This window comes from Suncus etruscus, chromosome 14, assembly GCF_024139225.1.
Source record: "Suncus etruscus isolate mSunEtr1 chromosome 14, mSunEtr1.pri.cur, whole genome shotgun sequence".
Lineage (NCBI taxonomy): Eukaryota > Metazoa > Chordata > Mammalia > Eulipotyphla > Soricidae > Suncus > Suncus etruscus.
In genome coordinates, this window is record NC_064861.1 from 68,870,148 (window position 1) to 68,894,773 (window position 24,626).

The 24,626-nt window shown below is 42.5% G+C and overlaps 1 non-coding gene across 1 annotated transcript; it reads left to right on the forward strand.

Annotated features, from left to right (window-relative positions):
* The first annotated feature begins 15,916 nt into the window (after positions 1-15,916).
* LOC126028985 (U6 spliceosomal RNA) lies at positions 15,917-16,023 on the forward strand. Its single transcript, XR_007502649.1, has one exon. It is a non-coding gene; the product is annotated as a U6 spliceosomal RNA (small nuclear RNA).
* The last annotated feature ends 8,603 nt before the right edge of the window (positions 16,024-24,626 follow it).

Sequence of the window (24,626 nt, forward strand, 5' to 3'; positions counted from 1 at the left end):
ACTGCTGACCAGGACTGAGATCCCGGGTGACCCATATGATCCCCCAAGTCAGGTGAGATTTCTGAGCTCATAGTCAGGAGTAACCCCTCAGTGTCACTGGGTGTTGCCAAAAAACAAAACAAAACAAATGAAAAAAGAAAACAAGTCAGCCATAAGGGAGAAAAGCATGGGGTTAAGGACTTCCAGTCTTGTGGACTGAGCACTGACCGTCAGACTCAGTCCGTGGTGTGTGTGTGTGTGTGTGTGTGTGTGTGTGTGTGTGTCTGGCAGATATAATTAACAAACAAAAGTACTTAGCTCATTCCAATCAAGTAGTGGGTCTTTACATCTCAAAAGAAGTGGGTGAAGAGAAGAGAAAGCTAGGGCAAAGTCTCTGTTTTGGGAAAAGCAGGGTGTGAGTTCTGTGTGTATAGCTACAGTACTGTGTTAATAGGTAGTTTTGGGGTCTGGAAATGCTCACACATTTTCCTGCCTGTGTTAAGGATGATGATGGCTGCTGCTTATAAATTCCAATTTAGGGATGACTTCAGTGCAGGGGATCCTGTGGTTTGAAGGACCTGAAAGGGTGTTTACTTTCCCCCTTACCTGTATGGCTCTCTTTTCTCTCTCCCTCTTTTTTTTTGGCCACATCCGGTGATGCTCAGGGGTTACTTCTGGCTATGCGCTCAGAAATCACTCCTAGCTTGGGGGATCCAACTGCGGTCCGTCCTAGGCTAGGGCGTGCAAGGCAGACACCTTACTCCTTGCACCACCTCTCCTCTCTCCCCCCCTTTTTTTTATTGGGGATAGGCACACCTCAAATAGCCAGAAGTTATTTCTGACTCTGCTCAGGGATCACACTCCTGGTGAGCTTCAGGGACCATATGGGATGCTGGAGATTAAACTCAGGTCAGCTGCTTGCAAGGAAAGCACCTACCCACTGTGCTAATGCTCTCTCTTTCTTTCTCACTCTCCTCTCCTCTCTCTCTTCTCACTCATCTCTCTCCCCTTCTCCACTCTCTCTTCTCTCTCTTCCTTCTGTCCTCCTCTCTTTCTCTCTTGCCTTGTCCTGTAAACAGTGTCTGACCGCTCCATCTGTGAAGGTCTCCCTTTTGCTGTATGGGAGGTTACTCTTGCTTTAGGTGGGCAGGAGATGTCCATGGGGTCCAGGAGGCCTCTCAGAATTAATTAGTTAGTTGCATTAAGAAGAAGACTCAAAAATCTTTCTGGAGTTGCTTAGCAACACGGTGCTCACTGAGCTCTCCATGGAGCTGGGAAAGAGAGTGAGTGAGGCCCGCAGGAAGGAGCCCGAAGCAAAGGTCCCTTCCCTCTTGGCCAGGGCAGCTTGTTAAGAGCAGCGTGACCCCGGCAGGCAGAGGAATGAGAATTAGGGAGCCTGACTGAGGCGGCTCCTTGGGAAGAGAAAATCGGCTCTGATCTGAAGTCTGTAACTTGTAACTGCTAACTTGAAATATTTGATGATAGTTCTGTGTGTGATATTTTCCTTGGTGATTTCTAAAGACCACGGCAGATATTTAATAAGTATCAATCATTTCGGCCACTTTCCCACACGCTGTTGTGGGGAATATGAATTAGGCCTGTCAGTTCCGCACAGCCCTTGTTCTGGGAGTGAGGCTCTGAGGGAAATGAAGAGGAAGGAGGAAGGAAGGAAGTCAAGGAGGGGGGGGGAGGAAGGAAGGAAGAAAGAAGGAAAAAAGGGAAACAGGGAGGGAAGGGGGAAGGAAAAAAAGAATGAGGGAAAGGGGAAAAGTGGAAGAGGAGGAAAAGAGAAGGAAGAGGAAGAAGAGGGGAAAAGAGGTGCATCTGGAACAGATGCATAGATTGTGATGCTCATGGCTCTGCAGTCAGGAAATCACTCATCGTGGTGTTCTGGGGATCATAGAGATGCCTGGGATTGACCCTGGGTGGGAGGCATGTAAGACACATAGATTGCAGGTATAGTCAAGGGTTGAAGTCAAGGGCAGAAGGATTCCAAAATGTGCATACATGATCTTTTTCTCTCTTTTAAAACATTTCATTATTGTTTTTTGCTGCACTGCACTTGACTGCTTAATTTTAAGCTTAGGACTTAACTCTGGAAAAGTGCTCAGGAGACTATATGGTGCAGGAGATCAAACCTACATTTCCCACACACAAAGCTTGTGATCAGCCCATTGAGAAATGCAATATTACTTTATTTAATTTTAATTATTTTTATTTTGGGGTTATACCCGGTGGTGTTTAGGGGTATATCTTGTTTCTGCACTCAGGAATCACTCCTGGTGGTGCTCAGGAACCATATGGAATGCCAGCTGAATCTGGCACCCACCTCATTGTGCTATTGCTCTCAGCCTTGTCTGAGATACCATTAGCTTCTAAGCTAGTGTCTCCTTAGACTGATAGTTTCTTCTTTCCTGCAGCTGCAAGTTTGGTTTGAGAATGTGTCTCCATAGAAGAACCCTTCTATCCCCACTCCCATCCCTCTGGACAAAGCAAATGACACAACACCCGCACTGCTACCTGGTTGCATACAACTGCTCTGTGACATATGCACTCATTCAAAACAACTTAAAAAACTTGTAAAAATTTTTTTTTTTTTTTGGTTTTTGGGCCACACCCGGTAACGCTCAGGGGTTACTCCTGGCTATGTGCTCAGAAGTTGCTCCTGGCTTGGGGGACCATATGGGACACCGGGGGATCGAACTGCTGTCCATCCAAGGCTAGCGCAGGCAAGGCAGGCACCTTACCTTTAGCGCCACCGCCCGGCCCCTTGTAAAATTTTTTAATGTGAGAAATTATCTGTATTATTACAGATTCTAGAAAAGGTTTTTTTTTTTTTTTTGCCTAGTTTGAGCTTCCCTAGATACTGGCATTACTTTATTATAATAGATACTATCCACTATAACTATTTCAAAATGTGGATAAAAGTTTTTGCACAAGATTTTATAATGATGTTGAAATAGTGTCTGAACTCTTTCTTCTTCTTCTTCTTCTTCTTCTTCTTCTTCTTCTTCTTCTTCTTCTTCTTCTTCTTCTTCTTCTTCTTCTTCTTCTTCTTCCTTCTCCTTTTTCTCATCTTCTTCCTCCTCCTCCTCTTCTCCTTTTTTTTTTTTTTTTTTGGTTTTTGGGCCACACCCAGCATTGCTCAGGGGTTACTCCTGGCTGTCTGCTCAGAAATAGCTCCTGGCAGGCACGGGGGACCATATGGGACACCGGGATTCGAACCAACCACCTTAGGTTCTGGATCGGCTGCTTGCAAGGCAAACACCGCTGTGCTATCTCTCTGGGCCCATCCTCCTCCTCTTCTTCTTCTTCCTTCTCTCCTTTTACTCTTCTTCCTCCTCCTCTTCTCCTCTTCCTTCATCTCTTCCTCCTCTTCCTAAACAAATATTTAAAGAGTGCACTTTGGACAGCTTCTCGAGTTGACCTCACAGTTGTGGTAGAAATGGTGGAGTAGGAACCAAAGAGAGGATGAACTACCTAATGAATAAAAGTTTTTAAACAAAAATTCATTTTTTAATGTACAGCAGGCTTCTGCCAACATTTCCTTCTAGCTACTTTTGGCCCTAGAGGCCAAGTACAGAAATGAGGTTTTTAAGCAGGAATGGAACAAAGATACAAGAAAGGCTCACTTTTTTTCCTGGTGTCTTCATCTGCAGCCTCTGGACAGGCGGCCCTTCCCTGCAGGCCTTGGCTTTTATCTCCTCCTGCATCTTTTGCTCCTGGGTCTGTTGGTGCCTTTACCTTCCTTTCCCTGGATGAACTGCTTCTTGCCCAGACCCTGCCACTCCAGACATGCATGCTGATGGGAAGAGCAGTCTGCTCTTTATAATGACGACAATAATAATTAGGATAATGCCCATAATGTATAGAGAGTTACTCTGAATCTGCATATATGAATTGTTAACTTGATGAGTGGTTTATTTTTTAACAAGTTGGCAATGCAAAGGTTATCAAAGTATATTTTAAAATAGTTATTAGTTAGCAGTAAATTATACTATTATTAAAGTAGAGTTCTTTTAGTAAGTTCTTTTTTGTGGAGGACATTTCTGGCAGTGCTTAGTGCTTACTCCTGACTCTGTGCTCAGGGTCACTCCTGGAAGGGCTCAGGAGACCATATGAGGTGCTAGAGATTGAACCTGGGTTGGCTGAGCAAATATGCTCAGTATTATCTTTCTGTTTTTATGCTGCTTTATTTGTGGGGGAATTTTTTTTTTTGATGTGTGTTTTGAATCACACTTGATTCTCAGGATGGCTACTCCTGGCTCTGTGCTCAGGAAAGACCCCTGGCTGTACTTTTGGGACCATATATGGCCATACTCAAGTCAGGTGTCTTAACCCATATGTTCTACCTTTGTGGTTTCTTTTTAGGTGAAACCTATTTGCCGCTATGTAAAATAAACTTATAGGTATAGAATGTTTACTTAACCTCACTTGATGCATAGACATTTAAAGACATCAGAGTCTTGGAATAATAAAATCACTGAAATTAGTTGGTTCCTGTGATCTTCTTGGAACCCTCAGTAACATGATTTAGCTTGGAGATGAGATCATTACTTTCCATCTTTATTTTTAGCAGAGAAGAGCCACATAACCTCTGCTTCAGAATTCTTTCCTGGTAGAGTCTTTCCTCAAGAGCATTTCTGCTCCTCTTTTTCCTTAAACATCAGAGTAAGGGACTTGAGTCACATAGTCTCAGATCAAAGGAAACATGGTATAGAAGGAAGGGCCATAATCTCTGAGATCAGTGAGGAAATGTTCTGGCTATGGGTCTGGGAGAGATTTATTTTTTGACCAACTTTCTCCAATATTCTCTTATCATGTACCAGTCCTCATTTATTAATTATTGGTGGGATTATAACTCTCAACATGGAATTATATTCCTGGAAGCTATGCCAAACTTTATAGAATTATATGTAGTCATTAAATAAGAAAAAGGAGTTGGCAGACTTCTATTAGTTCCATGAACATAAGTTATTTTCTGATTTTTGGGCCACATATGGTAGTGCTCAGGGATTACTCACAGCTCTGCACTTAGATATGACTCCTAGTGGAGTCAGGGGACCATATGGGATGCCAGGGATCACATTGGGTCAGCTGAGTACAAAGCAAATGCCCTATTGGTTCACTATCTTTTGTGCCCGTTCCCTTAACATTTTAATACCCAACCTCCAGCCAGTAAGTTTTCTTTATGATTGTCTCAAATCCTTCTGTCATAACAACAACAACAACAACAACAACAACAAGTTTCTTGTCTTAAATTGGAGATGGGCAAACCAGTGTTATTCATGATTATGTGGATGGTTTACATATAGCTATACTAGGCCGATACATCCTTTATTTTAACATTTCATTGTCACATTCAGAAACTCCTAATTTTTCTTACCAGTTACATAGTATGCTTCTTGCCATGGCTTTTTGTAAAGTTCCCCATGTAATGCATCAGATGTTGGGCTGTGAATTAGACCAAAGTCCGAGTCATGGACTCTTTCCTAGCTTAAATGTACAAAGCTCCACCAGTTATATTTCTCATCATCTGTATTTAAAACCATGCCCCCCTCTCTGCTCTTTCTGCAGCTATTTTTTTTTCTTCCTAAAGGGATTACACCCACATCTGTTTCCATTAAACACTATCCTGCTTATCTTTCCTGTTCTCTCAATCGTCAAGGGCACTTCTTCTTAATTCTCTGTCCTAGACTCATCTCTAGGGAGATTTATCTAGGACCCGCATTAGTGAAATACATTAAAATGTAAAGAGTTTTCTAAACATTCCAGGCACATTCACAGCCCCCAAATTTGTCAGTTTGCTGGTAGGGTTAATGTGCCTATTTCTTACCAAAAATATTTGGAAAATCACTCATAATCATCTCAATGAAATAGGGTTATGAGGGGCCGGAGAGATAGCATGGAGATAGGGCATTTGCCTTGCATGTAGAAGGGCCATGGTTTGAATCCCGGCATCCCATATGGTCCCCCAAGCCTGCCAGGAACAATTTCTGAGCATAGAGCCAGGAGTAACCCCTGAGCGATGCTGGGTGTGACCCAAAAACAACAACAACAACAAACACAAACAAAAGAAACAGGGTTATGAATGAAGTGGAATGGGATAAAAGTTTATGTATTATTGTTTGCAGGGAACAGTTAATTGTTTAACTTACTTTTTGTGTCTTTTCTTTTTATATTTTTTGGGGCCATACCCTGAATTTCACTGAGTATGGCCCCCAAACAAACAAAAGTTGCAGTCTATTACTGGAAACTATTGCTTCTAAAACAAAAAAAGACAAGCCATGTGAAAAAAATCATGGGTGATAGGTTTATCTCAGGAGAAAGAGAGAAGTAGAGAGGGGAGAGAGATACCCATGAAATATTATAGTAACTTGTATGTTAATTTCCTTCCAGCTGTCAGAGAAAAACAGCCAGAACAGTGTATGTTTGATATGTAAAATAAATGAATCAGAATAGTCAAATGGAAATAAAGCATTATGAGAATCTCAGTAGCTTATATAGGAGGTGAATGTCTCCATTGCTGTTTACCATCGGAATGGGTTTGCCTCTCCAAACATGGCTGAACTCTATAGATGCCGTCTCAAAGGTTAGCTGCCATAACCCTGGTATGACAGAGGGTTACACAGATTGTGCAGTCTGCAGTGCATGAGTGCACATAAAAAGAAAATGTTTGAGCTTTAGAGATAGAAACTCCAGGACAGTGTATCAGAATAAAATCATCCCACTAGTTCTACCGAGAGAGTTGAATGGGGTCCTTTCCCCAGACTAGTGAAAGGAAGGTGGTTTTCCTGATGTGGTTCAGGTAGATGCCAAGTTTGGCTTCCCCCACCCAAATGAGCCTCATTTTGAGCAGCATGGCTCCCCTTCACACCAGGGCACTGATCTGGATTGATGGAGCCCTGCACTTGGACCCCCCCCCCTTTCTTCTGAGTTACTAAATGTATGGGGAAACCTGCTACCAGAATAACAGCAGGGCGCAGGCGAGGCTTGCTTACCTCAGCTTGTTTGCAATGACTGTACATTTCTAGGTCACTGATTTCCAGCACAGAGGAAAACAATCTGGAAAGGGGGATTTATATTCAGGATGGGCGGTCTACCTGGATGGATGCTGGCATGGTCTGCTTGGGTGGTTAACGCTAAATGAAGCTGGGACATCTCCAGGAACCGTCCTAACTAATGAAACATGCACTTGAGTTTAGATGAACTGATAGCCCAGTACGTTAAACTAAAACATATCTGGAGATGGCAATATGGGGGGGGGGGGGGAGGAAGCATCTATTTGAATAACCAGAGAAGGCGTGACTAAAATGTTCTTTTAGTTCTGAATTCTGTTCCCTAGTTTATTGTGAAGGAGTCCATTAGTTAAAAAAAAAAAGATTGGAAATTGAAATCTTGGCAGAACTGTTAAGTGCCTGTCTATCGGAGTCTGCCATCGATGAGTGGCTGGCAGCAGTTTCTCTAAGTTCTAGGAGGCAGTGTCCTGCTTATTTTCCCAGGGTGGGCACATTTAGCTGGGATGGTATTCAGATTGTTGACATATGATTTCTAAGAGGATTTAGTTTTCCTGGAACAGCAATATGATTTCCAAAATGAAAATCTCATCTTAAAATGAGTGCAGGGTGGGGCTGAAGAGAGAGTCCAGCATGCAGGGCTCTTGCCTTGTACACAGCTGACCTGGGCTCAATCCTGAGCATCCCTATATCCTCTCGAGCACTGCTAGGAGGGTTCCCTGAGTACAGAGCCATTTTTGCTGTCTCCTTCTGGGACTCTGGAGTTTGACTTCTTATGTGTTGGATGTTTTCCAAATGCTGCATTTCCTCCCCCGAGTAATTTTTCTTTTTCTTTTTGTGTGTCATGGCATATAGGAAAATATTTCAGAAAATAAGACTTATTTAAAAATAAGTCTTCTAGGGGCCAGAGTGATAGCACAGTGAGGAGAACACTTGCCTTGCATGTGGCTGACCTGGGTTTGATCCTCAGCATCCCATATGGTCCCCCGATCACTGCCAGGAGTAACTCCTGAGCACTGGTAGGTGTGGAACCAAAATCCAAACCAAAACTGAATTCAGGGCAATTTGAGAAAACATCTTAAAACACAGGTATAGGGACTCTTGAAATCTGATGCAGAACAATTTTTCTAGTGTTGAGAGAAAACAATGTAGAAAATGTTATTAGTAGTTGGTTTGCTGAGTCCAATGTAGGGTGAGCCAAAGAAGGATACTTATTAAGGGGTACAAGTGTTTTTTTTGACAACAAACTCAAAAGCCAGTGATGGGATAAAAAATAGATATTTTATTTATTATTTATTTATTTATTTATTTTGGGTCACATCTGGCAGCACTCAGGGGTTACTCCTGGCTCTATGCTCAGAATTGCTCCTGGCAGGCTCGGGGAACCATATGGGATGCCGGGATGCGAACCACCATCCTTCTGAATGCAAGGCAAACACCTTGCCTCCATGCTATCTCTCCAGCCCTGGTATTTTATTCTTAAGTCTGGGAAGGGCAATGAGATTTCCAGGGTTTGTTGACTAAAACCCCTCTTTTGGATTCATAAAGAAACAGAGACTAATGGGCCTCTTGCCTGTCACGGTAGGGACAGTCAGGGTAAGTTGTTCCTTTATGATTTTTAGAAATCAGTTATATAGTCAATGCATGTCCACACATAGATATTTATTTATGATGGCAAATCTCTTTGTGCGTAAGTTGCATGTATATGTGTGGGTATGATGACTTGATGTCTAGAAAAAGCACAGGGTTGCTTTTTCTGGCTTGATCCCATAAGAAAGCATTACAGATGCCATCTTGTTCCCCCATGTGTATTTCTCTTTTTTCTTTTGGTTTTTGGGTCACACCCAGCAGTGCTCAGGGGTTACTCCTGGCTGTCTGCTCAGAAATAGCTCCTGGCAGGCACGGGGGACCATATGGGATGCCGGGATTTGAACCAATGACCTTCTGCATGAAAGGCAAACATCTCACCTCTATGCTATCTGTCCTGCCCCTCATGGGTATTTCTTTCTTTTTTTTTTTTTTTTGGTTTTTGGGCCACTCCCGGACCCGGCGTTGCTCAGGGGTCACTCCTGGCTGTCTGCTCAGAAATAGCTCCTGGCATGCATGGGGGACCATATGGGGCACCGGGATTTGAACCAACCACCTTTGGTCCTGGATGGCTGCTTGCAAGGCAAATGCCACTGTGCTATCTCTCCGGGCCCTCATGTGTATTTCTTATAACCTTTCACCCCTCCTTGGCTCTTGCCCATCTTCAGTTCCTAAATGAAGTTCTCATGTATTGTGTTTTGATTGGGAATGAGATCTGGATAAAGATGGAGGTGTTGGTGTTAGGGGACACATGCAACAGATTCTCAGCAAAGCTTCCTGAAGCACGTCAAGCACAGGAAGTCATCCTTGGGTGGGGAAAAGCAAAAATAGCTTCCCTAAAGGATTTCTGAAGCTTCTCTTCTTGCTCCCCATGACACACCACCCACACATTTCTTCTGACTTATTTTTCCAACATTTAGCTTACCTGAAAGTTTTGAGTTTTTTTCCCTGGGACAAGGCTGCCATTTTTTCAAGTTGCCTGCTCCTGAATAAACCTCTATTTCTTGCATACCCCCTTGTCTCTTGAGTGTTGGTTTTCATGTGGTGAGTAATGGGACTTGACTCTGGTAACATGTAGACACGTGGTGATGTTTCGGTCCAGCTCTCTTGCCTTGGCATGTCACCCCATCATGAGATATTGGTCTGAGGTACCTCATAGGTCAATGTCTTCTGACATCCCCTAGGAGGATGGTGTTGGTGTTTTATCTTTCTGTGTGTTGACTTTTTTTTTTAACATAAAATGGAAGTTTGTGATGGGCCAGAGACTCTCCTAGGGTCTCTCCTAGGGACACCCTAGGGAAGAAAACTGACAACAGAAGGTGACATTTGAGCCACAATTAAAAAAAGAGGAAATGAGGCAAGACTGTTCTTGGTCAGGAGATGGGAAGGACTGAACAAATAAGAGAGAAAGAGGAAAGAGAGGAGAAAGAGAAAAGATGAGAGAAAGAAGAGAAGAGAGAAAAAAAGAGAAGAGACACAGAAGAGAAGAGATAACTTCCTTAAATAAACCACTCTAAGACATTGAGTCTGAGCCAATGACAATCTCTGAGCTATTTCATTTTCTTAAAAATAAAATAAATTCTTTAATTGAATCACCACAGTTACAAAGTTGTTCAAGGTTGAGTTTCAGTCCTACCATGTCCAATACACTTGACCGGTGCATGTTTCCTACCATCAATATCCTCAGTTTTATTTTTGCCCTCTCGCCTGGCTACCTCTGAGGCAGACATTTCTCTCTCTCTCTTCCTTCTTCTTTTATTCACTGTGGTTTGCAATATTTCTACTGAAGGAGTATCATGCATATCACATTCTCTCCTTTTAGCACCCAGTATTTGTTTAGAGTGATCATTCCCAACTCTCATTGTCAGGGTGATACCTTCTCTGCCCTAACTGCACTCTCCCATGTATGGGTCCTCCTGGCCCTCGTCTTTATTGACTTTGGGAATTATTCTATATTACCTTGTTTATATATATATATGTATATATATAATGAATGAGTATGTTCATTCTATGTCTCTCCCCTTACCTCTGACTCATTTCACTCAGCATAATACTCTTCATATTCATATATGTATAAGCAAATTTCATGACTTTATTTTATCTGACATCTGTTTTAAAGGAATCTGCCTCTGTTTTCCCTTGAAAACAGATTGGAAGGAGGAAGTAGGGAGAAAAGTTAGGCTGTGATAGTAATTCTAGAAAGAGGTGGATGGTTTTTACTTTAAGGTAGGCACAGAAGAGGTAATGTGACCCGTTAGATTCATGATCTTCTTGAGTGAATTAGGATGTGATAGGAGAGCCGATAAGGACAGAAAGATTTGTAGCATTGGAATTTGAAGGACAAAGCTTCCACTTACTAGAATTTGTTGCCAGATGGAAAAGCAAGTTTGGTGATTAGATATTTGTATTATGAAGGTGTTTGGATGGTGAAATAATCATTCAAATTGTTGTGTTTGCATTTGGGCCTCACCTGGCAGTGCTTGGGACCATTCCCAGCTTGGCGTATGTGTGTGTGTGTGTGTGTGTGGTCTCTTCCAGAGGTGCTCAAGTGATCACACAATGCCAGGAATGGAACTCAAGACCTTATTCGAGCAAGGGAAGTGCTCTACCATTGAGTAGCACCCCTATATCTGTTATTCAATCCTGGATCACGACATATCTGTTTTTCTTCATCACATTTAGCAGTGCTCAGGGATTACTCCTGGCTCTGCACTCAGGGATCACTCCTGGTGGTGCTCAGGGGACATAAAAGATGATGCTGAGGATCAAACATGTGGAACTCAAGCCCTCTTGCCTTCTTTTTGGTCCTGCCTTTTTAGTCCCTGGGGGGTACATATTGATGTTGATGATGTCCTTGAATAGTGCATTCCTCTCCCCCAGTCCACAGAGGCTGAGATGAAAGAGTCATAAAGGAATCAGAATGGTGTGGGCAGTGAGGAAAGCAGGAAGACTGAGCAGCGGGTCTGTGGAAGCCAAGCAACCACAGTGCTGGGAAAGTTTGGTGCCGGAGCTTATAAAATTGCTGCTTCTCCACCAGCATGTGGAGGAAGAGAATGAAACTGCCAACACAGGCCTCTCACCTGCTGGGCTGATGTGATCTTGCTTCTTCTGACTTTGCCAATTCTAGAATCTAGGGCTGTTCTCTCCTTCCTTTTATTTCTACTTAGGCACACAAATGGTTTTCTCACTCACTGATCTCACTGATCTCAAGGACTTGGTCATAGGTCCTCCCCAATCCCCCCCCTAAGAAACTACACTCTGTGAACATTTTGCTTTTCAATTGCTTCCTGGCAGGCTAGAGTTGGATTTAAGCCAAGAACAGTCTTGAGAAACCAGACATGACCATTCACCAAGACCTTTGTTGCTTCAGAAGAGACCAGCCCTGCTCTGAACCAACCCAATATTAGACCATCTTCAAATTTTGAAATTTGTAGAGAGAGGAAAAAAAACATGTCCAATTTGTTTAGAACCGTTATTGACAAAGCTGGGATTTAAAACCGTGTTATCTAGTTTTCTTTCGTGTTATTTCCACAAGCTATTTCCTAGATAATACAAAAGTAAGAAGTTTTTTTTTTTTCCCTCCTCTTTTTTTTTTTTTTTAATTAGGGCTTCACGGAAAGAATAGACATATGGAGTCCAGCATTTGGGGTTGTGAGGGGAGGCCTGGATTATCCGGGTGCCTTCAGTTTTGAGGTTTCCTTTTGTGTCCCTGCTGGTGGGGCTTCTGGGGGTGACTTGTGAGCAGGCCCTTCACATCCTTCCCCACAGTGCAGGGCGGCTTCTCTTTGTGAGCAATTCTTCATGGTTTCCTCCATTCCCAATTGTTCTTCACCGAGGGGAAAGCACTTCAGCGCCTTGAACAGTTTTCTGTGTGTACCAGAATCTTCAAGTAATCAACTGGTGATAGGGTTTAAGCACGCACTTCTCTCTCTCTTTCCTTTTGTTGTGCGGACTTAAGAGTTTTGAGAATGAACACTTTGATAGGTCCGGACTTCAATAGGCCCTTATATCACCCTAGGAGGGCTGAACCATAACCTGTGTGCAGGAGGGATGAGATAGTGGGCCCCCGAGAGGTGTGTGTGTCTGTGTGTATGTGCAGTTGGACAGGCCTTGAAGCACAGCCCTAGAAATTTGCCTTCCTTTATTTATTTTTAACTTTTCCACCAGGTAATTCTGGACTCTTGGGAAATTTATTTTTCCTCTCTTTCTCTCTTTGCTTCTCTATCTTTATTGCATGCATGGAGGGAGTTGCATAAGTGATATGTTCAATTTTATTTTTCCTCTCTATGGAAAAGGCATTGTCTAATCCTAAGGCAATTCGATGATTAATATCATTTCAAAGGCCTTGTCAAAAATAACCTTTCCAGTGATCCCAGGAACAGAGCCCAACGTTTCAGGTGCCAATTTCTTCCCAAGAATCTACAAAATTCTACTAGAGAATATAAAGCCAAGCTTTTCTGGAAAACTAAACCAAACCAAACCAAACCTGCCATTAAGGATTTGCGATGGATTCATCCATTCATGAGAAAGTTGGGTTCCAAAGTTAAAAGGAAATCAAATTAGTCTTTAAAATGTTACTTAAAGACTAGGTAATAAACTATATTAAAGCAGAATTAAAGTGAGGTAGGTATGAGCCAGAGCAGTGGTTAAGGCCTTGCCTTGCCCATGGATGACTTGGGTTTGATTCCTGGCATCCCATATGGTTCCCTGAGCAATGCCAGGAGTGATTCCTGATTGTAGAGCCAGGACTAACCCCTGAACACCACCAGGATCGACCAAACAAACCCCCTGCCCCTCCCCTAAAAAAGTGGTAGGTAAAGGGCCTGGAGAGATAGCACAGTGGCATTTGCCTTGCAAGCAGCCGATCCAAGACCAAAGATGGTTGGTTCGAATCCCAGTGTCCCATATGGTCCCCCATGCCTGCCAGGAGCTATTTCTGAGCAGACAGCCAGGAGTAAGCCCTGAGCACTGCCGGGTGTGGCCCAAAACAAAAAAACAAAACAAAACAAAAAGTGGTAGGTAAGACTTTCAGCTCAACAGCTCAGGTGTTCCAGAACAGCAGCAGACAAGTATACATGTAAAAAAAGAGAAAAATGACTCCTTAAGTGAAAAAAAAAGTTTTTATAAACTACTGAGAGCTGTGAAGGCAAATTTTAGGGAGGAGAGAGGTGAAGTGATGTATATATATATATATATATATATATATATATATATATATATATATATATATATATATATATAATTTTATTCTTGGAATTGTGGGCATGGATTGGCAGCTTGCTTTGGCAAAAATACTCTATCTTGGGGCAGTGAGAAGTCACCTCGATTCCCTGGACAGGCCTGGACGGTCTCAGGATGCCACAGTCCCAATAGAAAGGATTCATTATCCTTGGTAGGTATACAGGGAACCTCAGGGCCCACTCAGCCAAACAGGCTGGAAGAAGGTTCAGTGCTGGGGCTGCCTGGACCCGGGAGCGCTAAGGCTACCAAGTCCCCTAGGTTGTGCTCAGGGTCCTTCAGGGCGCCTCCTGGTGGCTTCCTGGAAGTAGTGCAGTAAAGGGACGAAACACGGCCTTGTGCATTTCTGGCAGGAAAACCCAGAGCCTTAAGCTGTCTCCCCCCAATCCTGGATTGTGATGGAAGTTAGAGATCTTGGTTGGAATATTTTGCAAGGTAGAGAGGGAGACGTCCCACAGTCTGGCACACATGGAGTAAAGAGCCATCAGTGAGATCCATGAAGCTGTATTTTTCCAGCAAGGTCTTCCAGGGGGCCTATTTGAAAAAGTCAAGGTGGGAATTTGGAGGCTGGTCTGGAATCTCGGAAGGCGGAGCTGAGGTCTCTCCCAGAGCTTTCCAGAATCATGCACCAGTTCATTCTCCTCCTAGAGAAAAGACTCCAGTCTGTTTATGCAGTAAACCTGTGGTGACGAGTGTTTCCTGACTCTTTTTAGAGAACCTGTTTTGCTCTCTGCTAGTCTTCTGGATTGTTATTCTGATTTTCACATGAGGAGCCTGAGGTTCGAGTGGTAACAATGAGAATAGACATTATGTAGGACATGAGTATAGGCGAGTTCAGCTGGTTCCTCATGAAGTCTTACTTGTACTTTCACCTTTATTCTTCAAGTAGATCATTAACATTTTTTTTTTTTTTTTTTGTTTTTGGGCCACACCCGGCCATGCTCAGGGGTTACTCCTGGCTGTCTGCTCAGAAATAGCTCCTGGCAGGCACGGGGGACCATATGGGACACCGGGATTCGAACCAACCACCTTTGGTCCTGGATCGGCTGCTTGCAAGGCAAACGCTGCTGTGCTATCTCTCCGGGCCCTGTTTTTTTTTTTTTTTTGTTTGTTTTTGGGCCACATCCTGCGACCTGCAGGGGTTACTCCTGGCTCTGCACTCAGAAAATACTCCTGGCAGCATGGGGGAACCATATAGGAATTGAACCTGGGTCAGCCATGTGTAGGACACATGTTCTACCAGCTGTGCTATCTCTCCAATCCCTACATTTTTGTTTTATTGAAGTTACTTTAACTTATAACATTGTAAATACTTGAGATGTCCAGAATTATTCATGTCTGTATACATCAACTAGAATATATTTTAGTTTTAGTATAATGTTAGTATGATTTCCATCCTCTAAATACTACTGACTACTCTTCCTTATACTTTTGCTACTCGTGGCAGTGTCCAAGACTTATCCTGGGCTCTGTGCTTGGGAGATAAATCCTGGCAGTAGTTAGGTGACCTTATATGGTGCTGGAGAGTAAACCAATGTTGGCCACATGCAAAGCAGTACCTCTGTTCCTGTACTATCTCCCCAGCCCACAATTGATCCCACTTACACAGTGAACTCACCCCTTGATCCCTGGCTTTCTGATAACGACCTCTTCATTGTTATATTCAAGAGTTTGTATTTGTTTCCTGCTGTTTGTTTAGTTTCTTTCTATCGCATGCCTGAATGAGACCATGTGGTCTTTGCTTTATTCTTTTTTTAAAATCAATATTTTTATTTACATGATTTATTTACATGATTACAAACATGTTGGGGGCAGAGTGGTGGCACAAGTGGTAGGGTATTTGCCTTGCATGTGCTAACCTAGGATGGACCCATGTGGTCCCCCAAGCCAGGAGCAATTTCTGAGTGCATAGCCAGGAGTAACCCCTGAGCGTCACTGGATGTGGCCCAAAACCAAAAACCAAAAAATAAAAAAAAGAAAAGAAAAGAAAGAAAAGAAAGAAAACGAACACCTCCCTTCACCATTGCAACAGGCAGGGAGTTGAGGGACATTGGTGGTGGGAACCTTTGCTTTATTCTTTAAGATTTATTTCACTTGTGCTCGCTTCGGCAGCACATATACTAAAATTGGAACGATACAGAGAAGATTAGCATGGCCCCTGCGCAAGGATGACACGCAAATTCGTGAAGCGTTCCATATTTAAAAAAAAAAAAAAAGATTTATTTCACTTAGCATAAGACCCTCCAGGCTCATTTATCTAGTGGCCAGTGGCAGAATTTCATCTTTTCTTTTTTCTTTTTTGTTGAGTAGCAAGCCTCCCACTGCATCTGTCCTGCCACTTCTCCTATATCTCATCCCCTGGCAAAGGACACCAAGATGACTCCCACTCATGGCTGCTATGACGCTTGTGGGCAAACAGTGGCTGCTTCCAGAAGCTGGTTTTTCTCTGGCAGTTACAACCAAGCAAACTGCTCTCCCTCTGGAATCATTGCCTCCTTTGGAATGTGGATTAAATAAGTTGCTAGTGAAGTTGAGAGAAGGTGTAAAGCAGGAAGGAATAAATATTGGTTTTAAGATACTAATTAGGGCCCAAGTTTTGCAGTGATTATTTTATATTTCTGTCACCTCAGGACTTGCAGAGGGCAGCTGGGCTAATTCACAAACTGTAATTCGCCAGAGGAATCTAAGCTTTTATTTTCTAATAAACAGTGGTGAGTATTTTTTAAATTGGTAATTAGAAAATGATTATACCTTCTCTGGAAAAACCACATTTCTTTGACTATATTGATGTGATTATGCAATTACATTTCAAATTAGCTTGAACAATGTTCAACACAGGAATCCTAATTCCCTTCTGATTTTCCAGGTGTTTTGTTGTCTGGGCTGGGTTCAGGGCATTCGTTAAGTCTGAAAACATGTTCCTGATTTTGAAGAAACTTCTCTCTAGTGTTCGTGGTGACACAAGCAGTGGCCAGGAAAGGTTTAATTTTATCATTCAGTCTTGTTTTTTGTTTGTTTTGTTTTCTTTTTTGGGCCACACCCATTGATGCTCAGGGGTTACTCCTGGCTATGTGTTCAGAAATCGCTCTTGGTTTGGTGGGGGGGACCATTGTGGGATGCTGGGGGATCGAACCGTGGTCCTTCCTAGACTAGCGCTTGCAAGACAGACTCCTTACCTCTAGCGCCACTACTCCGGCCCCTCAGTCTTGTTTTTTGTACATGATTCTTTTCTTTTCTTTTCTTTTTTTTTTTTTTTTTTTTGGGCCCACGAGGCAGTGCTCAGAAATTACTCCTGACAGACTGGGGGAGGGAACCATATGCGATGCTGGGGATGGAACCTGGGTCAGCCGTTTGCAAGGCAAATAAGTTACCTGCTATGCTATCTCTCCTGCCCCTTCTTTTTTTTTTAATTTATTTAATTATTTTATACCCTACCCCGGCCCATAATTCCTTTTTTAATTATGATTTAAGATTGATCACTGCATAGACTAAATGACTATTTTATATATGCCATTCTTGTCTTTTAACTATTAAGGCCATTCAGTCATGTATCAAAAAATACAAAGATTTAGTGGTCAAAGAAAATTTTTCCTCCTCCTTCTTCTCTTCCTCCTCCTTTTCTTCTTCCCCTTCCTCCTCCCTTCCTCTTCCCTTTCTCCTCCTCTTTCTTCTCCTCTACCTCCACTTCATTTTACTCTTCCTCCTCCACTTCCACCTACTTTTTCACTTCCTCCTCCTCCTTCTCTTCCTTCTCTACCACATTCTCCTCCTCTTTTCTTTTTTGTTCTCTTCCTTCTCCTTCTCTTACTGCCACCACCACCACTACTACCACCAACTACCACCATGACGACTATGATGACAATGTTCCAAAATGATTATCCTCAAATCCAATGATTTTTTTTTTTTTTTTTTTTTGGTTTTTGGGCCACACCCGGTAATGCTCAGGGGTTACTCCTGGCTATGTGCTCAGAAGTCGCTCCTGGCTTGGGGGACCATATGGGACACCGAGGGGGGATCGAACCGCGATCCGTCCAAGGCTAGCGCAGGCAAGGCAGGCACCTTACCTTTAGCGCCACCGCCCGGCCCAAATCCAATGATTTGTTAAGAATTTCAGAGCAAATCCAAACACAGCTCTGGAAAGTTATTTGGAGTAGGGATTTGTGGAGGACCAAGCAGGGGGGCTTTTGGGAATTAAAGCAGGTGGTAGGAGCTCTGATGGGGGAGCTTTAGGAGATAATAAATTGCAACTGCTGTTTCTCATGCTCAACTGGCCAAGGTGGGAACTAATTATGAATCATGGTGGTGTGAAATCAGACTGTTGTGCCTTGACCAACTTACTTGTCCCAAAGTGAATAAAAGCAGCTTCTGCTTTGTGGTGTTGTGTTTCGCTGTGGATGTGGTCTCTTGGCACAGATGCTATGCACCAAGATGTGGTGGTCCAGAGTGATGCACTCATATATGTGCCTATCCTGGCCCTCGAGCTAGCAGCAAAGGTTGATTGTAACTTAGACAGAGGGCGACCCCCCCACCCCAAGAAGTGGCTGGCTGAGGTGTGCGACCTTTAAAGATACTTTCCCCCAGCTGACTGCAGCCCTTGACAGATGAAAGTGGTAGAAACACCCTAAACTGGAATTCAAAGTGGTTTATTTGGAATATTCTCTACAGGCCTACCAGACGAGCACTCTGTATTACTAAAGTGTTATTGAAACACTTTGACCTGCCTGAGACACATCCTGCTTCATTTCATTTTGAGCTACAGTGTCATAGGTGGTGGTTCAAATGTAAATTTAGATTTGTTAAAGAGGAGGGTGCAAAAAAGGTATAGTTTCTCAGGTGTTCTTGCCACATTTCAGGTGACTGGTAGTTGCCTGTGGCTAATGGATCCCACATTGATCCACACATTCTAGAATCTTTCCATTATCTGAGAGATTCCTGAAGGTAGCACCATGAAGCAATTCACAAGCCTCTGCAGGCACCCAGACATTTTCTCTCTCCTGCTATATTGAAATATTGATACATCACACTTCCAGCCAGGTGAGTGTGAAAATCTTTTATTTACTCATTTATTTGCCTAACATATATACCCATTACAAACTCACTATATGCCAAGGCCCAGGCATCAACAAGATCAGGAAAGGAAGTGTCCGCTCATCTTACTGGATGGCAAAAACTCTGGTATTGCAAATCCTTTTACATGATAGTGTCTTTGAATTGGGAGGTAAGTCACAGCACAATACTGGGAAGTCACAAATCCAGTATGAGAATTGGGCGAGGACTGTTAAGAGAGTAGAGCAAGCAGGGATTTCAAAGCATTTCTATCAGCCAGGTTGCGCAGTTACTTCTTCCCTTTTCTGCAGGGAATTCTAATAACATCAAAGCTCAGGGAAACGGTTGAAGGTTCTAGTGTACCTGAGATTTACTTTCAGTCGAGGGTAGTGGGCTGATCCAGCATGTGTGCGAGGAGAGAAATTCGAGCAGCATTGCGACTAATAGATCATAAGCAACACAAGATATATTTGCAAGAGACATGGCAGGTTACAGTTTGTGTGGGCTTTTGAAATGAGTGATTTGGAAATAATTAATCACACGCCGCTGCCCTCTAGGCTCTCATTTCTTGCTTCTATATTCAATGTACTAAAGAGGCAAAACAAAACTTGACTGTATTTGAAGAGATGGTAGGTTTGATCCTGCAGTGAGAAGAGATTACAGCCCTAAAATAGCCCGCGGCCCAGAGGATTTACCTAGGATTTAAGGGCTTTAGCTTGGAAAGCTTGGGTTAAACAGGAGAATGAGTAACTGAGGGAAGGTTAACCTACTTCCTGTTTCTCAAGGGCATTCCCCCCCAACCCCCCCCCCCAATAAGAATGGGATGGAATGGAGGGCTGTTGAAAAAACCATGAAATGAAAATGGTGTGAGGGCTAGCACTTTCCTCCCAGTCTTCATCTGAGATCAATATATCTTTGTTGGAAAACATGGACATGTCTCTACAGAGCCAAAGTCTCTCCTTGGGTGTATTTGCAGCTTGGTTTCCTGAGACATGATCTTCTTGGAGTAACCTTCCTGTTCCTTCTTTTCTGAGGAGGTTAGTGGGGACTTCTTGGTCCTCAAAGCAATCAGAGTTCCTGAACTTTCACCTTCTCTATCTTCAGGCACTCTGGGGGCAACTTCCTCAGCCTTCAAACAATTCTTCTATTGGCACTGGCCCTGACCAGCTTGACTGCTTTGACTGAGTTCACTGACATTGGCCTCTTTCGCTTCCTTTCTTCTCTCCCTTCTGTTTGTATTTGGGTCATACCTGGTGGTGTTTAAGAGCTATTCATATGATGTCGGGGATTGAACCTGGGCTCCCCCATGCATAGTCATGCCCCCCCACCCCCACTCTCTCCCTAGCCTCTTACTGCTGCATTTAGGCAAGATCTAAACACTCTCTAGAACCTGCCCATGAATTTTGGGTTCATCTACTCTTTCTCCAATTCTCCAGACCCACCAGCTCACCTCTTGTCATTGATCCATTTACTCTTTCTTAGGATTCACTTCCTCATTATTTCTTTCAGCCACTTAATCATTATGTGTTGAGCACTGTTCAGGGAGTCTATTCAAGTGAATTATACAGGCTAAAGTTATCGTTCTTTTGGAGTTTAGATTCTTTCAGCAGTTAAGAGTCCTTTCTGGTGTGGTGAGACAACTCATATATATGCCAACATTTTGCATAAAATTTTTCTTCGTGTTTTTTTTTAATTTTTTTATACTGAGTCTTTGAGGGGCTCTGTCACTTTTCTTTTCTTTTTTAAATATATTTTATTTTATTTAAACACCTTGATTACATACATGATTTGTGTCTTTTGGCCATTTGTATTTCTTCTTTGTCAAAGTGTCTGTCTATTTCTTCTCCCCATTTTTTGATGGGATTAGATGTTTTTTCTTGTAAAGTTCTGTCAGTGCCTTGTATATTTTGGAGATTAGCCCCTTATCTGATGGGTATTGGGTGAATAGTTTCTCCCACTCAGTGGGTGGCTCTTACATCCTGGGCGTAATTTTTTATTATGACCACAGTGGATTACAAATTTTCACAGTAATATTTTAGGTACGTGGTGACATTGAATCAGGAGCATTTCCACCACCAATGTCCTCCCTCCACCCCTGTTCCTAGCATGCATCCCATATCCCCATCCTCCCCCCCCTACCCCCGGGCTGCTAGTATAAGTGGTCCCCTCTGTGTCTAGCTTGTTGTAGATTGGGTATCAATTCTGTTGCCCTAGGCTTTGGATTTAGTACTAAGTCTGATCATTTTTTATTTCTACTCAATGTTCGTATGACTGTTTGGTCTTGGTACCCTCCATTATTTTCCCCTCAATTTGTGAGACAGAACAAGATAGTTCAAGTTATGTGGTTCTGTTAGTAGGAGAGAAAAAAAGGGGGGATATTTTGCATAAAATTTTATTGAAGGCAAAGGATATAAATTAATCTGGGAGGGTGTGTTTGTAGAGAGTGGAAAATAAGAAAGTGAGTAAAGCAGGTCATGATCCAAAGCATGGACTTGAGCCAATAAAAGGGACAAGGTGGGAAATAGGCAGTTGGAGGGCGACAGAGCTATGAAACCTTGTGGTTCTATTGTAGTTGGTTGTAAATGCTTCAGTTTTGTTTGTAAGGAGATGAGAGGCCATTAGAGGGGTTTAAACAGAGAAGTTATATAAAAGAGAGAGAAAGAGAGAGAGAGAAAAAGAGAGAGATCTTCCTCTTCTCTAGAAGGGTGCTGAATATCTGCTCTTGAGATGTACACATTTATACCTTCTTGCTGGGTTGTGTTTTGGGGGTGCTCTCTGCCTTTGGAGAAGCTCACACTTCCTTAAATTCATTTCTCTCTCTTTCAAATCCTCTCCCTCCCCTTCCTCAGTATATCTGAGTAAATTAGATTCAGATTACTTCCAAATTACTTATAAAAAAGAAAATGGATGGATATAGGGGGTATGAGTCAGAAGGAGAGGGATAGACAGAATAATATCACTAATTTGTGGGGTATAAGAAAAACAGATAATTTGATATAAATATCCAGAGACAATAGAGATGAAAGCCAAAAGGACCTGTCCATGGTAGGAAGCTTGCCACTAAACACAGGGGAGTGCAGTAAGGGCAGAGAGGGGACCACTATGACAATGAGAGCTGGAAGTGATCACTCTAGACAAGAACTGGATGCTGAAAGAGGATAAAGTGATATGAACAAGGGTACCCCTTTAGTAATAATAGTGAAAACCACAGTGTCAAAAAGAAAAAAAAAAAGGAAAAGAGAGAGAGAAGTAAAATGTCTGCCTCAGAGGCAGGCAGGGGTGGGTGAGTGTGGGAGGGACACTGGACATATTGGTGACAGGAAATGTGTACTAGTAAGGGGTGTTGGACATTGTATGACTGAAATTCAATCATGAACAACTTTGTAACTAAGGTGCTTAAATAAAGTAATTATATATATAAGAGAAGGGACACATAGAACTGTGGAATAGAATTGAGAGCCTAGAAATATAACCATACATATCAGCTGATATTTGCTGAGTGAGTCATGATGGTTCTCAAGGGCCCATCATCAGAGGTTGTAGTTTCCAGCTCACAGCATGTTTCCATCTTTGTTTCCACACACGCTGCAGTTCATACATGAACATTATTTTTTGTAATCAAATGAACATTTTATTTTATTTATTCAAGTGCAATTTTTCTTGAGGAAAAGGAATCTGGGTCTCCTTTTCTACACTTTGTTCTGTAGCATTCAGGTGCTCCCACATAACAGGCATTCATTTATTATTTAATAAAAACAAATGCATGAGTGAATGAGCAGGGAAATTATTTCCTCATAGCACATCATTTTCCATTTCTGAATAATCACATCATGATCAAGTGTAGGTGAAAATACAAAAGCACTGGATTAAAACGTTAGTTTCTGTTTGCATATGGATGAATGAAATCTAAAAGCCTCAATTATTTCAAGGTCCCTGAAAGTCAAACCAATATATTTCTTCCATGAAGGCACAATGCTAACCAGAGATCATATTGTAATTTTGCTCATCAAAAAAACTTAATTATTTCTACTATTCATTATAATGAAATAAAGTTGACTTAATAGTTTTCAACCTGCTTATATATTACTTCTATTGTTGGTTTTTCCTTAAATAAATTCATAATTTAACTTGACTTGAAGACTTCAAAGAATGAACTCAAATTTCCAAGACTATAGACATTATATTTATATTGTCTTCCACTTGGGCAGAATAAGTAGCTGATGCATTTGTTAAGTTTCTTTCTTAATGCATTAAATTCTTTTTTGTTTTGGGGCCATATTGGCAGCCCTCAAAGTTTACTCCTGGCCTTGGACTCAGAAATTACTCCTGGCAGGCTCTGGGGCCATATAGAATGTGGGGGTTGAACCAGGGTTGGCTGCATGTAGGACAAACACCCTACCCACAGTGCTATCATTTTGGCCCAATGCATTAATTCTTTGTGTGTGTGTGTGTGTGTGTGTGTGTGTGTGTGTGTGTGTGTAACTACACCCGGTGATGCTCAGGGGTTACTCCTGGCTACGTGCTCAGAAATCGCTCCTTGCTTGGGGGAACCATATGGGACACTGGGGGATGGAACTGCGGTCCAGCCTAAACTAGCATGTGCAAGGCAGAACGCCTTACTACTTTCGCCACCGCTCTGGCTCCTGCATGAATTCTTTACCAATACCTATTTATGGGGTACTTTTAGTAGGTTCTGTCCCAGATCCGTGTTCTGTTCTGTGTTTCACTTTTTTTTTTTTAACTAAAATGAGATATTTTCACATCAAAATCACTATGGTTGATACTGAGTTCTTCACTTAAAGACTTGTGAGGTTTACTGTCTTTGATTTCTGGTAAGAGAATAAGTATTCTTTTGCTCTTGTGATAATTGTTTACACTACTAGCATCCAATGGAAGAAAAGAATTCTGTAAATGAATACCAGCTATTAAAGGACATTTGATTTATCAAGAGAAATGTGACTTATCTTGAGTTATGAATCATGTCAACTGGCCAATAAAGTAAATACATTCTCCTGATATGAATCAGATGTTGCAAGAGAGGAGGGAATGGAGGTCACTAAGGCCTTTAAAATGTCTTTCCTGGGGCCAGAGAGATAGCACAGTGGCATTTGCCTTGCAAGCAGCCGATCCAGGACCTAAGGTGGTTGATTCGAATCCCAGTGTCCCATATGGTCCCCCGTGCCTGCCAGGAGCGACTTCTGAGCATTGAGCCAGGAGTAACCCCTGAGCGCAGCCGGGTGTGAACCCCCAAAAAGTCTTTCCCTATTTATTTTCGGTTTATTTTCTAAATTTATTTTGCTTCTTTCTAGTATTTCTATTGTTTCTATTATAGGGGCCACACCTATCAGTGCTCAGCTGCCAGTGCTACGTAATGGTCCAGAGCTCGGCTGGGTGTTTAGGGGCAGGGTGCTTCAGGCCATGCAGTGGGGGGATCTAACTTGAGGCCTTACCCATTCCAGGCAGATGCTATACCATCAGATTCATTGGCCAGTCTTTTTTTTTTTTTTGGTAGTTAAAAAACCCATTTTTTCTTTAATATAAATCTTTATTTAAGCACCATTATTAAATTACAAACATGTTTGTAGATACGTTTTAGTCATAACCAGAATAACCCCTTGACCAGTGCAACATTCCCACCACCAGTACCCACCCCCCAACCTGTATTCATGACAGGCATCTTGATACAATCGCTCCTGGCAGGCTCAGGGGATCATATGGGATGCCAGGGATCAAACTTGGGTCTGTTCTGGGTTGGGCACA